Source organism: Myotis lucifugus, unplaced genomic scaffold, assembly GCF_000147115.1.
Source record: "Myotis lucifugus unplaced genomic scaffold, Myoluc2.0 scaffold_53, whole genome shotgun sequence".
NCBI classification, from domain to species: Eukaryota; Metazoa; Chordata; class Mammalia; order Chiroptera; family Vespertilionidae; genus Myotis; species Myotis lucifugus.
In genome coordinates, this window is record NW_005871101.1 from 898,671 (window position 1) to 909,317 (window position 10,647).

Below are 10,647 nucleotides of genomic sequence, written 5' to 3' on the forward strand. Positions count from 1 at the left end.
GGGGGGGGCGGGCCCCGCCCACGACCGTAACCTCCGAGTAGAGCCGCCCCCGCGATCTCGAGGCGCTGGGCCTGTGGGAGCCTCCAATCTTGACACCTGAGTCTGCGTGGAGAGCCAAAACTCACTTGGGTTCCGCCAGACGAAAGAAGTCGGAGGCTTAGGGGAACGAGCAACCCCTTCAAGGTGAGGGCTGCACGTTCTGCAAAAAAAATCGCCCAATACCAATACGAAGGTAGTGTTGGCTGAGTAATAATTGGAGCTAAGACTCTACTAGTATGACATTTTTACACATATATTAATTTTTTTTAAATCCCGACAAAAATCTTGTGAGCTATTAGGTCACTCCCTTCTCTATTTCCCGCAGCACTTTCTTCACAGGCTAACAGAGCGTAAACAGATTTCATTATATCACGGTTAAAATGTCTATTTCCTCTTTTCAGGAACCAGTGTGCGCTCACAGGGCAGAGACTGTTCCTTACTCATATCTGTATTTCTGTATTATCAAACATAGCATAATGCATAGGCCACAACAGGACTCATTAGGAAACTATCAGGTTTATATTAATTAAGTCAAATATAATGTATCCTGTTGTACAGTCTCAAAAGGCTTCATCGACTGCATCCCGTTTCACCGCTCAAATTTTCCAGGTAATCAGACAGAAGTTGTCCAAAAGAGGCCCCTTTCCTCCCCTTACCTCCCCATGTCTATCTGGATCATCACATTCAGCCTCAACTATTCAGCTACAAAGCAGTACTCAGTACCAGAGGTAATGTATTACTTTCATTGACCTAAAAAAAAAAAATAATGATTTATCAGATAAAATTATAACGCATAGTACCATATTAAAGCCCAAAGAACATAAAAGAATATGGAGAAATAGTTCTTTTCCTTGTGGAATTTGCAATTCTTTTTTGGAGATGTGAAAGAATATGACGAATCCAGGTAAGTGATGCTCTCCCTCCTAAATGACTTCTTTTTCCAAATGATCCCAAAGGGGCTCTTGAAGCCATCTTTCTAAAACAGGGTTCCAAGCCTAAGTCATAGTCTTGGGTAAGAAAGAAAAAAAAAAGCGGTGGTTCCCCAACTCCTGAGCCATGCCCCCGCCCCCAGCTGAATTGGTGTGACTTTCAAGCACACCTCTGTCCCTTTGTACATGGTTTCACTCTGCCAGAAGCATATTTATTCCTCTACCCTACTTTAAGATCATTTATTCAGCTTTGAGCTCCAACTAAAATCACTTCCTTCCCTCAGTCTCATAGCTTTTCCCCCCCACAACCCCGCAATAATTGTTTTTAGTCCTCACATGTTCTGAAGTTATTGTTTATTTCTTCCATTTGACTGGGTCTTGTCCATTTTTATATCAACCTAGCATTGTGCTTTGAATATAGTACCCCAATATAAATGTTTGTTGAATAAATTAATTGTAAAGTATGTGGAAGTATCTAAATGACAAGATAAATGGGGCAAACTTTAGAGAATGGAAGGTTGAATTCAAGTGTTGAATGATAGGCTTGGCAAAGGAGATAAAAACATGCCTTAAAAAATTTAAATTTTAAATGTTCATATACATTTTATCAGTGTTTCATTTGTCTTCTTACCCTACCACCTAACACCAGCTTTGGCACAGAATAAAAACCCATTATAGATGTTTGCAAAATGAGAGGAAATATGGTGTAATAGAAAGAACATGGATATTATAATCAGACAAAAGCCAGTGATGTTGAGCAAGTATTGAAGTTTTCTGAGCCTGGGTGTTCTTATTTATTAAATGCCAAAATTGCCTTTCTACTAAAGTTGCTATGAGGATTAAAAACCTCCAGCACTTGATTCTCAATAAACAAATATTGGTTTCTTCTTGAGTGAATGAATAAATGATGTATTTCCTGGAGGGCAGTAATGGCATAGATAATACAGTGAGAAAACACAGGGTGGAATAGGGGAGTTACAGGGGCAGGTGTTAGAGAGGCATCAAGTGATTGAAATAGGTTTCAAGGTTGATTATTCTAGCAGCCAGATGTAGAACAAAGTGTGTCAGAGGGCCATGCTCTCTGAAATTCCTTGGGAAAAGAGAAGACTTGGACCAAAATGATTGTTCTGGAAATGGGAAGAGGAGCCTCAACCCAAGGCAATGAATATTATTATATTATTAGAGACCCAGTGCACGAAATTCGTACACGGGGGGGGGGGGGGGGGACGGGGGGAGGGAAGGGGAAAGGGAGGAGAGGGGGGTCTCTCAGCCCGGGCTGGACTCTCCTCAATCCGGGACCCCTTGGAGTATGTCCAAATGCCTCTCACAATCCGGGACCGCAATCCGGGACCGCTGTCTCCTAACTCCTCTGCCTGCCTGCCTGATTGCCCCTAACTCCTCTGCCTGCCTGCCTGATTGCCCCTAACCACCTCTGCCTGCCTGATCACCCCTAACCACCTCTGCCTGCCTGATCACCCCTAACCACCTCTGCCTGCCTGCTTGATTGTCCCTAACTGCTCCCCTACTAGCCTGATCGCCCCTAACTGCTCCCCTGCTGGCCTGATTGCCCCTAACCGCCTCTGCCTCGCCCCGGACCCAGGACCAAGGATTCCCTCCCTCTGGCTGACCGCAGGCACCCAGAACCCAAGCTTCGCCCAGGCCGGCTGCAGTCGCAGGGGACCATGGGCAGGTAGCTTTGCCAGGTCCGCAGCCACTGGTGCCCGGGACCGAAGGGTGAGTGGCTTGCCCCTCTCCTGGGCCACAGCCTGGCTATTTCCCATTCCTCTCCCCTCAATGTTGAATGTCTGAGCTGTTACAGCATGATGGCGTGAGAGCATGACAACCATTTGCATATTAGCTCTTTATTTTATAGAATTATCTAGTTTTGACACCTCAAGTCACCTGCTACCCTAAGTCCCAAATTATTGATCCATAGTCATAACATATACTTTGTTTCAAAAGCAGTTTAGGATTTGCTCAAATACACAAATTTACACCCAAATGAAGATGCCTGAAAGTTAAGGCCTATAACAAAATATACAGACATCAAACCCTTTCATTGCCTATACCAGTGGTCGGCAAACTGTGGCTCGTGAGCCACATGCGGCTCTTTGGCCCCTGGAGTGTGGCCACAAGGTTTCAATCGCACTCTACGTGCACGCCTGCACATGGTATTTTGTGGAAGAGCCATACTCAAGGGGCCACAGTTTGCCGACCACTGGCCTATACAATGTAAACTGAATTGTATATATATTTTAAAAGAAAAGATTTGAAGTCATACTTCTGGATCTCAAATAACTTGCATTAAGCAACAACAAAATGCAACTTTAACACAATGGAAATCATAAATTTCTAAAGTAGCATTGAAAAGGTCTCAAACCATTAAACCTCTGAATACTTATATAAGTCTAAATATTTTCAATTTAAACCTCTTTCTCAAAGATCCCTGTGACTCGTGCTATGTAATATATAGAAGACCCAGCGAGGTTCTCAATCTCAGTATCCTTCCTCTGCCGATTGCTGGAGTTGCTAGATTCTCAAAGGCAGGCTCAGTCTTGCCTCTAATCTTGAAACCCAATCTTAACCTTAGATAGAGGGCATTAACTCTTTGCATCTACTTTTTGTTCCAAAGTCCTAAGCCAGATCTGATACGGCCTTCAAAATGAACATTGACAAAAATCCAATTAATCCTGTTTTGAAGAGTGCTCAGACTTCACTGGAGTACAAACTAGAGTAAAGGACAGCCATCTCAGTCAATAATATGATCTAAAAGCAACATTGCAACTTCAGTTAAACACATTTCTCCAGAACAATTCAACCACTCACTGCTGTAGTTTCACCTTTTTTCCCTATTGTTCAAAGCAAGACAACGGCAAATTGCAGCTCAATACATATGTGTTTAAGTCATTTTAAGCAAGAATATCTGTCCCACATTTATCAAAATATTCAGGTGGGAGGTGAATGACTGTCAGGGCTAATCAAATCACAGGGTTGGTATAGAATAAAGGTTTTCAGCCTGCTCTTCCTCCCAAAGCAGAACCTTTGCTCCCATGTCCATGGCTGCTAAACACCCAGCCCCAGCCTGAACACCACCAGCAATAGGCAAAAAAGCATCTGGCCAAGACAACCTATTCTCAGCAACTCTAAACCCAGTCTTCTGCAAGGCACCACCTTGCATTTTAACCCCACTGGTCCTGTTTTTGCCCTCTGGAGGCAGACAAAAGAACAACAGTCACCTTCCACATGACTCCCCTCCCAATGAATTGACCAGACTTGTCATATGCTCCCTCAAGATTCTCTTTTCCTGAAAAAAGTCTCTCTTTTCCTGGGAAAAGTCTCTAACATGTTGAGTCTACATCTACTCACTTCAGATCTCTCTCCATCCTTTTCTTCCACCACCTTTGGGGCCTACTTATTCAACAATATTTCAGGTATGACCAGAATACAACCACGCAGTGCAGTTAGTACCCCTTCCTGCTTCAATTTGGACAAAAGGCTTGAGTTATTACAGTTTGATATTGTACTCGTTTTTTATCAGCCTCCTCATCCTATTAATTCATGCTTCTTCCATGAAAAGTTGTTACGCTGGGCATACATTAGGAATGCACTTGATTTCATCTTAACTGACTTTAATGTTTACTGGTTGAATATTTAATTTTATTAAATTTTATTTATAAGTTTCATTATCACATTTCACAGTCTACCTATAACTTTCTGGACATTGAGTCTATCATCAAACAACCGTTGCCAGCTTTGTGACATTGGTAAGTATAACAAGCATGCTTTCCATATTGCCATCCAAGTCGCTGATAAAACAATACAAGGCCAAGGACTACCACTAGCAATCTTTCTCCAATTGGAGGAAAATGTGAGGCAAAGTTATTTCAAAAGTTATAAATCTTCTCATCACCTGATTTTCCCTGGACCATACAACACTAAGGAAGCAGGTTGGGTCTGACTTTCTAGATACTCGTTGTTACCACTCTTGCCGACTTTCATATCTGATACATTCCTATAGACATTTTTTTCTTCCTATAAGCCAAGCCCTCAGTATTATATCTGGGTCTCTTCACAACACATGTGCTAAAATAATGTCTTCCTAAAACAAATTTAAAATTGTCCTTGGATAAAAAGACATACATGTGTGTGTACCAGGTATGTGTAGTGTAGTGTGTGTGTGTGTGTGTGTGTGTGTGTGTGTGTGTGTGTTCTTCACAGAGAAATAAAGTAAAGAATGTCTTTAGCTCCAGCTACATACCTCAGATATAAACCATTTTAGTCAAGAAAAGATTCTGGGACTTGACCAGAGAGCAATGAATTGAAAAAAGAAAGTAAATTTACTACAGAGGCAATTGGGTCTATTCAGCTTCTGAAGGGTTCAATGTTATACTTGAAATTGTTTCTCATCTTTTGTGTAGTTACCACATTATTTCTTTTAGTTCCTGAAAGCATGCTTTTTGGTATTTCACATGTAATTTGTGAGTATCACTAGCCAGGGGGTTAAATTTTGATCACATTAACATTTCTCTGACTCTGGCAGCCATCATTATTGACTTCTCATTCCCCTGGTACTTTTCCCAGTTCTTTTTAGCGTTTAGGAGTAAGTTTTTTCAGCTTGCTTCAGTAACTTGTTAACCCAGGCAGAGCAGCTAATATGGCACCTTCATCTGTGCTGAGCCCACCCTGGCCACCTCACAAGGCCAGCACTACCTCAGACAGACTCATTTCTCCCTCTCTCTGGACAAACTGTTATATTGATCATCAAATAGAGGGTCCTTGTCTCCCAGTATCTCATGGTTTTTAAATCATACACTCTGTTTCCATGAACTTGGTTTTTTAGATTCCACATACAAGTGATATCATACAATATTTGTCTTTCCCTATCTGACTTATTTTACTTACCATAACATAATGCTCTTAAGGTCCATCCACATTGTCAAAAATGACCAAATTTCCTTCTTTTCCATGGCTGAATAATATTCCATTGTGTGTGTGTCATACATTTCTGTATCCATTCACCTGTAGACAGCCACTTATTTAAATTGTTTCCATATCTTGGCAATTGCGAATAATGTGAGTGCAAATATCTCTTTGAGATCTTGATTTTGTTTCTTTTGGATATATACCCAAAAGTGGGATTGCTGGATCATAAGGTAGTTCTATTTTTTATTTTTTGAGGACACTCAGTACTGTTTTCCACAGTGACTCTACCAATTTACATTCCCCCTAAGGGTTCTCTTTTCTCCATATCCTCGACAACACTCATCTCTCTCTCTCTTTCTTTTTTTATAATAGCCATTCTAACAGGTGTGAGGTGATATTTCTTTGGGGGGGGGCGGGGAGAAACATTTATTGTTTGCCTCCTGTACACACCCCAACCAGAGATCTAACTCACAACCTAGGTATGTGCACTGGGTGGGAATTGAACTGTTGACCTTCCATTGCACAGGATGACATTCCAACCAACTGAGCCACACCAGCCAGGGCTCATTATGGTTTTGATTTTCATTTCCCTGATGATTAGTGATATTGAGCACCTATTCATGTTCCTGTTCCCTATCTGTATGTATTCTTTGGAAAAATATCTATTCAGTTCCTGTACCCATTTTTCAATCAGATTATTTGGTTGTTGTTTTTTTGTTTTTGTTTTTTGTTTTTTGCTATTGAGTTGTATGAGTTTCTTATACTTTTTGTATATTAATCCTAATAAATGAACCCTACCACCTCACTGGCTCTGATTTGGTTATGTGTCAATCCTCAAACCAATCGTGGTGACGTGGGCAAAGGGGAACCAATCTGGGTCTACCTTAGAGCTCAGAGTAAAGTCAATCCCACAAAAACCAGTGACAAACAACAGAGGAGGAAGCTTCTCAGATGAAATTTGGTGAAATATTCCCAGAAGCAGAGGAATGGATGTTAGGTAACTAGAGAGGATGGGGACAGTGTTCCAGTAATAGATAAGCAAAGGAAAGCTGTGAAGTAAGCATGATAGAATGTTAAAAAAAAAAAAAGGCATGCAATAAATCTTTTATTGTTACAATACAGGAACATTTTCCATGGGAAGAGCCAGGCTAAAGGCTCTTTTTTTCTGATTATTTTTTCTCTTTCTAAAGAGGACGTATTTTGTTCTTAGACCAAAAAATGTGCTTCAGAACCACAGTCTCTCGGATCACAATCAATCCTCATCCTCAATTTACTGCAATCAGGCTCCTCTCAGCACTCCACAGAAATAAATGGTTTCTGACTCCCAATCAAGGCCTCTCAGAGGTCGAGAGAGGTTCAAGCACAACAGCCATAGCCAAGGGGGAGCAGGAACTGTGGGTCACCCCCCTAAAAAACCTTCTCACCAAGTGGCAACATCCTTCGATGAAAGTTCTCCGTAGAAGCAGTGTGAAAGGAAAGCCAGTGCATTCATTATTTTTACAATGGTGTTCAGATCATGACCAAATGATGAAAAGGGAGTCAGGATGGGGAACCTTTTAATGCAGTGATTCCCCCACTAGCTAATGAGTGGTGCAGCTCCAGACCCTTAGTTCAGACTTCTCTTCAAACTTGTACCATCTGATGGTGGAACCTAGCTAATTGTGGGAGTGTTTCCATCTGCCGAGGATTTGGATATACTAAAAAAAAAAAAAAAAAGAAATAAAAAAAGAATAACAGCACAGGTTGCAAAAATCGTGGGATATTATATACACACTGAACACATTAATACTTTCATAGTCACAAACACACCTGTAGTATGGGGTAATGAAACCCCCGCATTTACTGCACCCATCTGCAACCTGCTTCTCCAGGCTCTCCTGCCTTGACCTCGGTATCTAATGCTACATGTTCTCCGACTTTTCTACCCTCCATAAACAAAAAACGATTGCCTTTCTATCATCTTGGTTTAAAGTCATTAGAAATGAAAATGAGTTGAATCTGTGTACCACTCTAAGGACTGTTAGCATTTATTCATTTGACATTGTGTATATTGTACTCAATTCAAATGTAAATTTTAAATTCAGTATTAAAAGTTACCTAAGGGGAATACTGTTCATAATTATTAAGTATGATTTGTAGTAGTACCAAGACTTACTTATAGATATATTTTCTTAACATTTTTATTAAATAGACCTTCAAAATTGTTAATTTTTTCCTGTATAATAGCACATCCTCAAAATAACACATACAAATAGAAGCATATAAAATGTAAAGTTTTTCTTATCTATGCCTGACCCAAACTGTCATGTCTTTTCCTCAAAAAGAGCCATATAGATTTTTTGTGTAAGGTTCCAGAAATTTTCTGTGGATGCAAAAACATATAATATGTAACTTATTTTTACACAAATGGGATCTCATTGTATTATGTTTATTCTTAGAATTAAACTTAATCAAACTTGCTAAATAATTCCAAAGCATTTTTTTCCTCATATTTAAATCAATAAACTCATTTTCTTTCCTGATGTCATACTCAAAGCCAAATCTATTTTTTTAAGACATTTGCACCACTTTGGTCTTTTCTATGTCTTATATGTCTATATTACTGGGTTGACCTTGTCTTTCATGATGTTTTGCAATGTACAGGTGAGAAGGGAATAGGATGTAGGGGGTCAATGGAGGGGGGGGAGTGGGAATATCTGTAATACGTTCAACAATTAAGATTAAATAAAACAGAATGAGCATCACTACCCTCTTTAAAAAACACAATAGATATTATTTTGCCTAAAGAATATGAAAAATTGATTTAATTTCTGGTTTATCAGTGGTCTTAATTTTTGTCTCTTTATACATCTATACTTTGCTTCAACCCCTTCTCCCTCTATATTCACATCTCCATTTCTTTTATGTAATTTTATCTTTTGTCATATTAGAAGTATATTTAGAAACATGTTTTATTAAATTTCACAAACCTTTTGCCAAGTATATCCTTCTAAACCAGATCACTATTCTTGCCATATCTGGGTTCAGAAGTAATTTTCATTTTGCAATTCTTCTGTAATTTTCCTTCAGTTTAGTTTACATCTACTTAAAAAGTATTTTGGCAAATCTATACTAATGGTCTCATTTTACCCAGAGTAAATAGATACTTATTTTGGACAACTGAGATTTCTCTCATCATCCACATACCATACTGCCTGGAATTTCACCAATAAGGACTCACTGCTTCAGGCTAAGTATTGCCCTCTTTTTACTGTTTTCTCTTAAAATGCAAATAACCTACAGAAGTGTAACACATGAGAAATAAAACTGTAGTGAGAACATTTGTATGATTTCAGGTAAACGAAGAGCTATGCCAGAAAAATTCCAAATGGAATAAGAGATACAGAGTTGGAGTTTTGCCTTATGAAGAAGAGCCATAGAAAAGGGACATGAAGAACAAGTATTACCTCACTCCTGCTTTTTCTGAAGGTCTACCTTGTTTTCACCTTGCTAAGATTTGTTTCAGTGAAGTTAGTTGTGTCTACTTGGTGTAGGCAACATAAGGTATTTCAGTAACCATACATCTAGAGAACAGGAGATCTATGGGCGCACGCTCTCTCTCTCCCTTCTCTTTCTCTCTCTCTCTTTTTTGCAATAAATATTTATTGATTGATTGACTGCTTACTTTGTGCCAGGAACCATTCTAGATGCCAGGGATATGATGATATAACAGACAAAGATCCTTGCCTTGTGGAGCTTACATTATAAGAGGGAGAAGGCAGACAATACATGATAAACATAATGAATAAGTAAATGATATGCATATTCGAAGGTGATACATTCCAAAAGAAAAAGAAAACTAGAACAAGGTAAAAAAGATCAGTTGTTACTGGGGTAGAAAAGGAGAGTATGCAATTTTCAAAAAGGTTGATATAGACCAGCGGTTCTCAACCTGTGGATTGCGACCCCTTTGGGGGTCGAACGACCCTTTCACAGGGGTCGCCTAAGACCACCAGAAAACACATATATAATTACATATTTTTTTGTGATTAATCACTATGCTTTAATTATGTTCAATTTGTAACAATGAAATTGGGGGTCACCACAACATGAGGAACTGTATTAAAGGGTCGCGGCATTAGGAAGGTTGAAAACCACTGATATAGACTCATTGAGAAAATTTCTTTTTGAACAAAGAAGGTGAAGTGAATCCTGAGACCAGCAAGAGGAAGAGCATTGCCTACAGAGGAGAAAGCTAGTGAAAGACCATAACATGGGAACATGCCTGGCTTGTTCAGAGAATACTAAGGCGATCACTATATTTACAGTGAGGCAAACAAGGTTAGAGAAATAGAAGATAAGGTTTAGGGGAATGGGAGATCAAATGGTGGAGGGTTCTGTAGGTACCACCTGAGTGAGATGGGAAGCTATGACAGGATTTGGAGCAGAGCAGAAAAATAAAATGAACTGACTTAGGTTTAAAGGGGTCGCTCTGCTTGAGAATAGTCCAGGGGAGGCAAGAACAGAAGCAGGGAACATGTTAGGAGACTATTGCAATAACCTATAAGAGAGATGATGGCAGCTTGGACTGGGGTGGTAGATGTAGAGGTGATAGAATGTGCTAGGATTTTGTATCCATTTTGAAGATAGATCAAACAGGATTTATTGACAGGTTAGGTGTGGAGGGCCCCTAGCAAAACACATGGGCATGCTTCTTAAAAATATTGTCAGTTGAACCCAGGGTGCAGGCAGAGCCACACCCTGGGGGGCGGTCCTA

The 10,647-nt window shown here is 39.8% G+C and overlaps 1 long non-coding RNA gene across 1 annotated transcript; it reads left to right on the forward strand.

Moving 5' to 3' along the window:
- The first annotated feature begins 125 nt into the window (after window positions 1-125).
- LOC106697193 lies at window positions 126-1,828 on the forward strand. Its single transcript, XR_002829311.1, has 2 exons — window positions 126-767; window positions 1,618-1,828. It is a non-coding gene; the product is annotated as an uncharacterized LOC106697193 (long non-coding RNA).
- The last annotated feature ends 8,819 nt before the right edge of the window (window positions 1,829-10,647 follow it).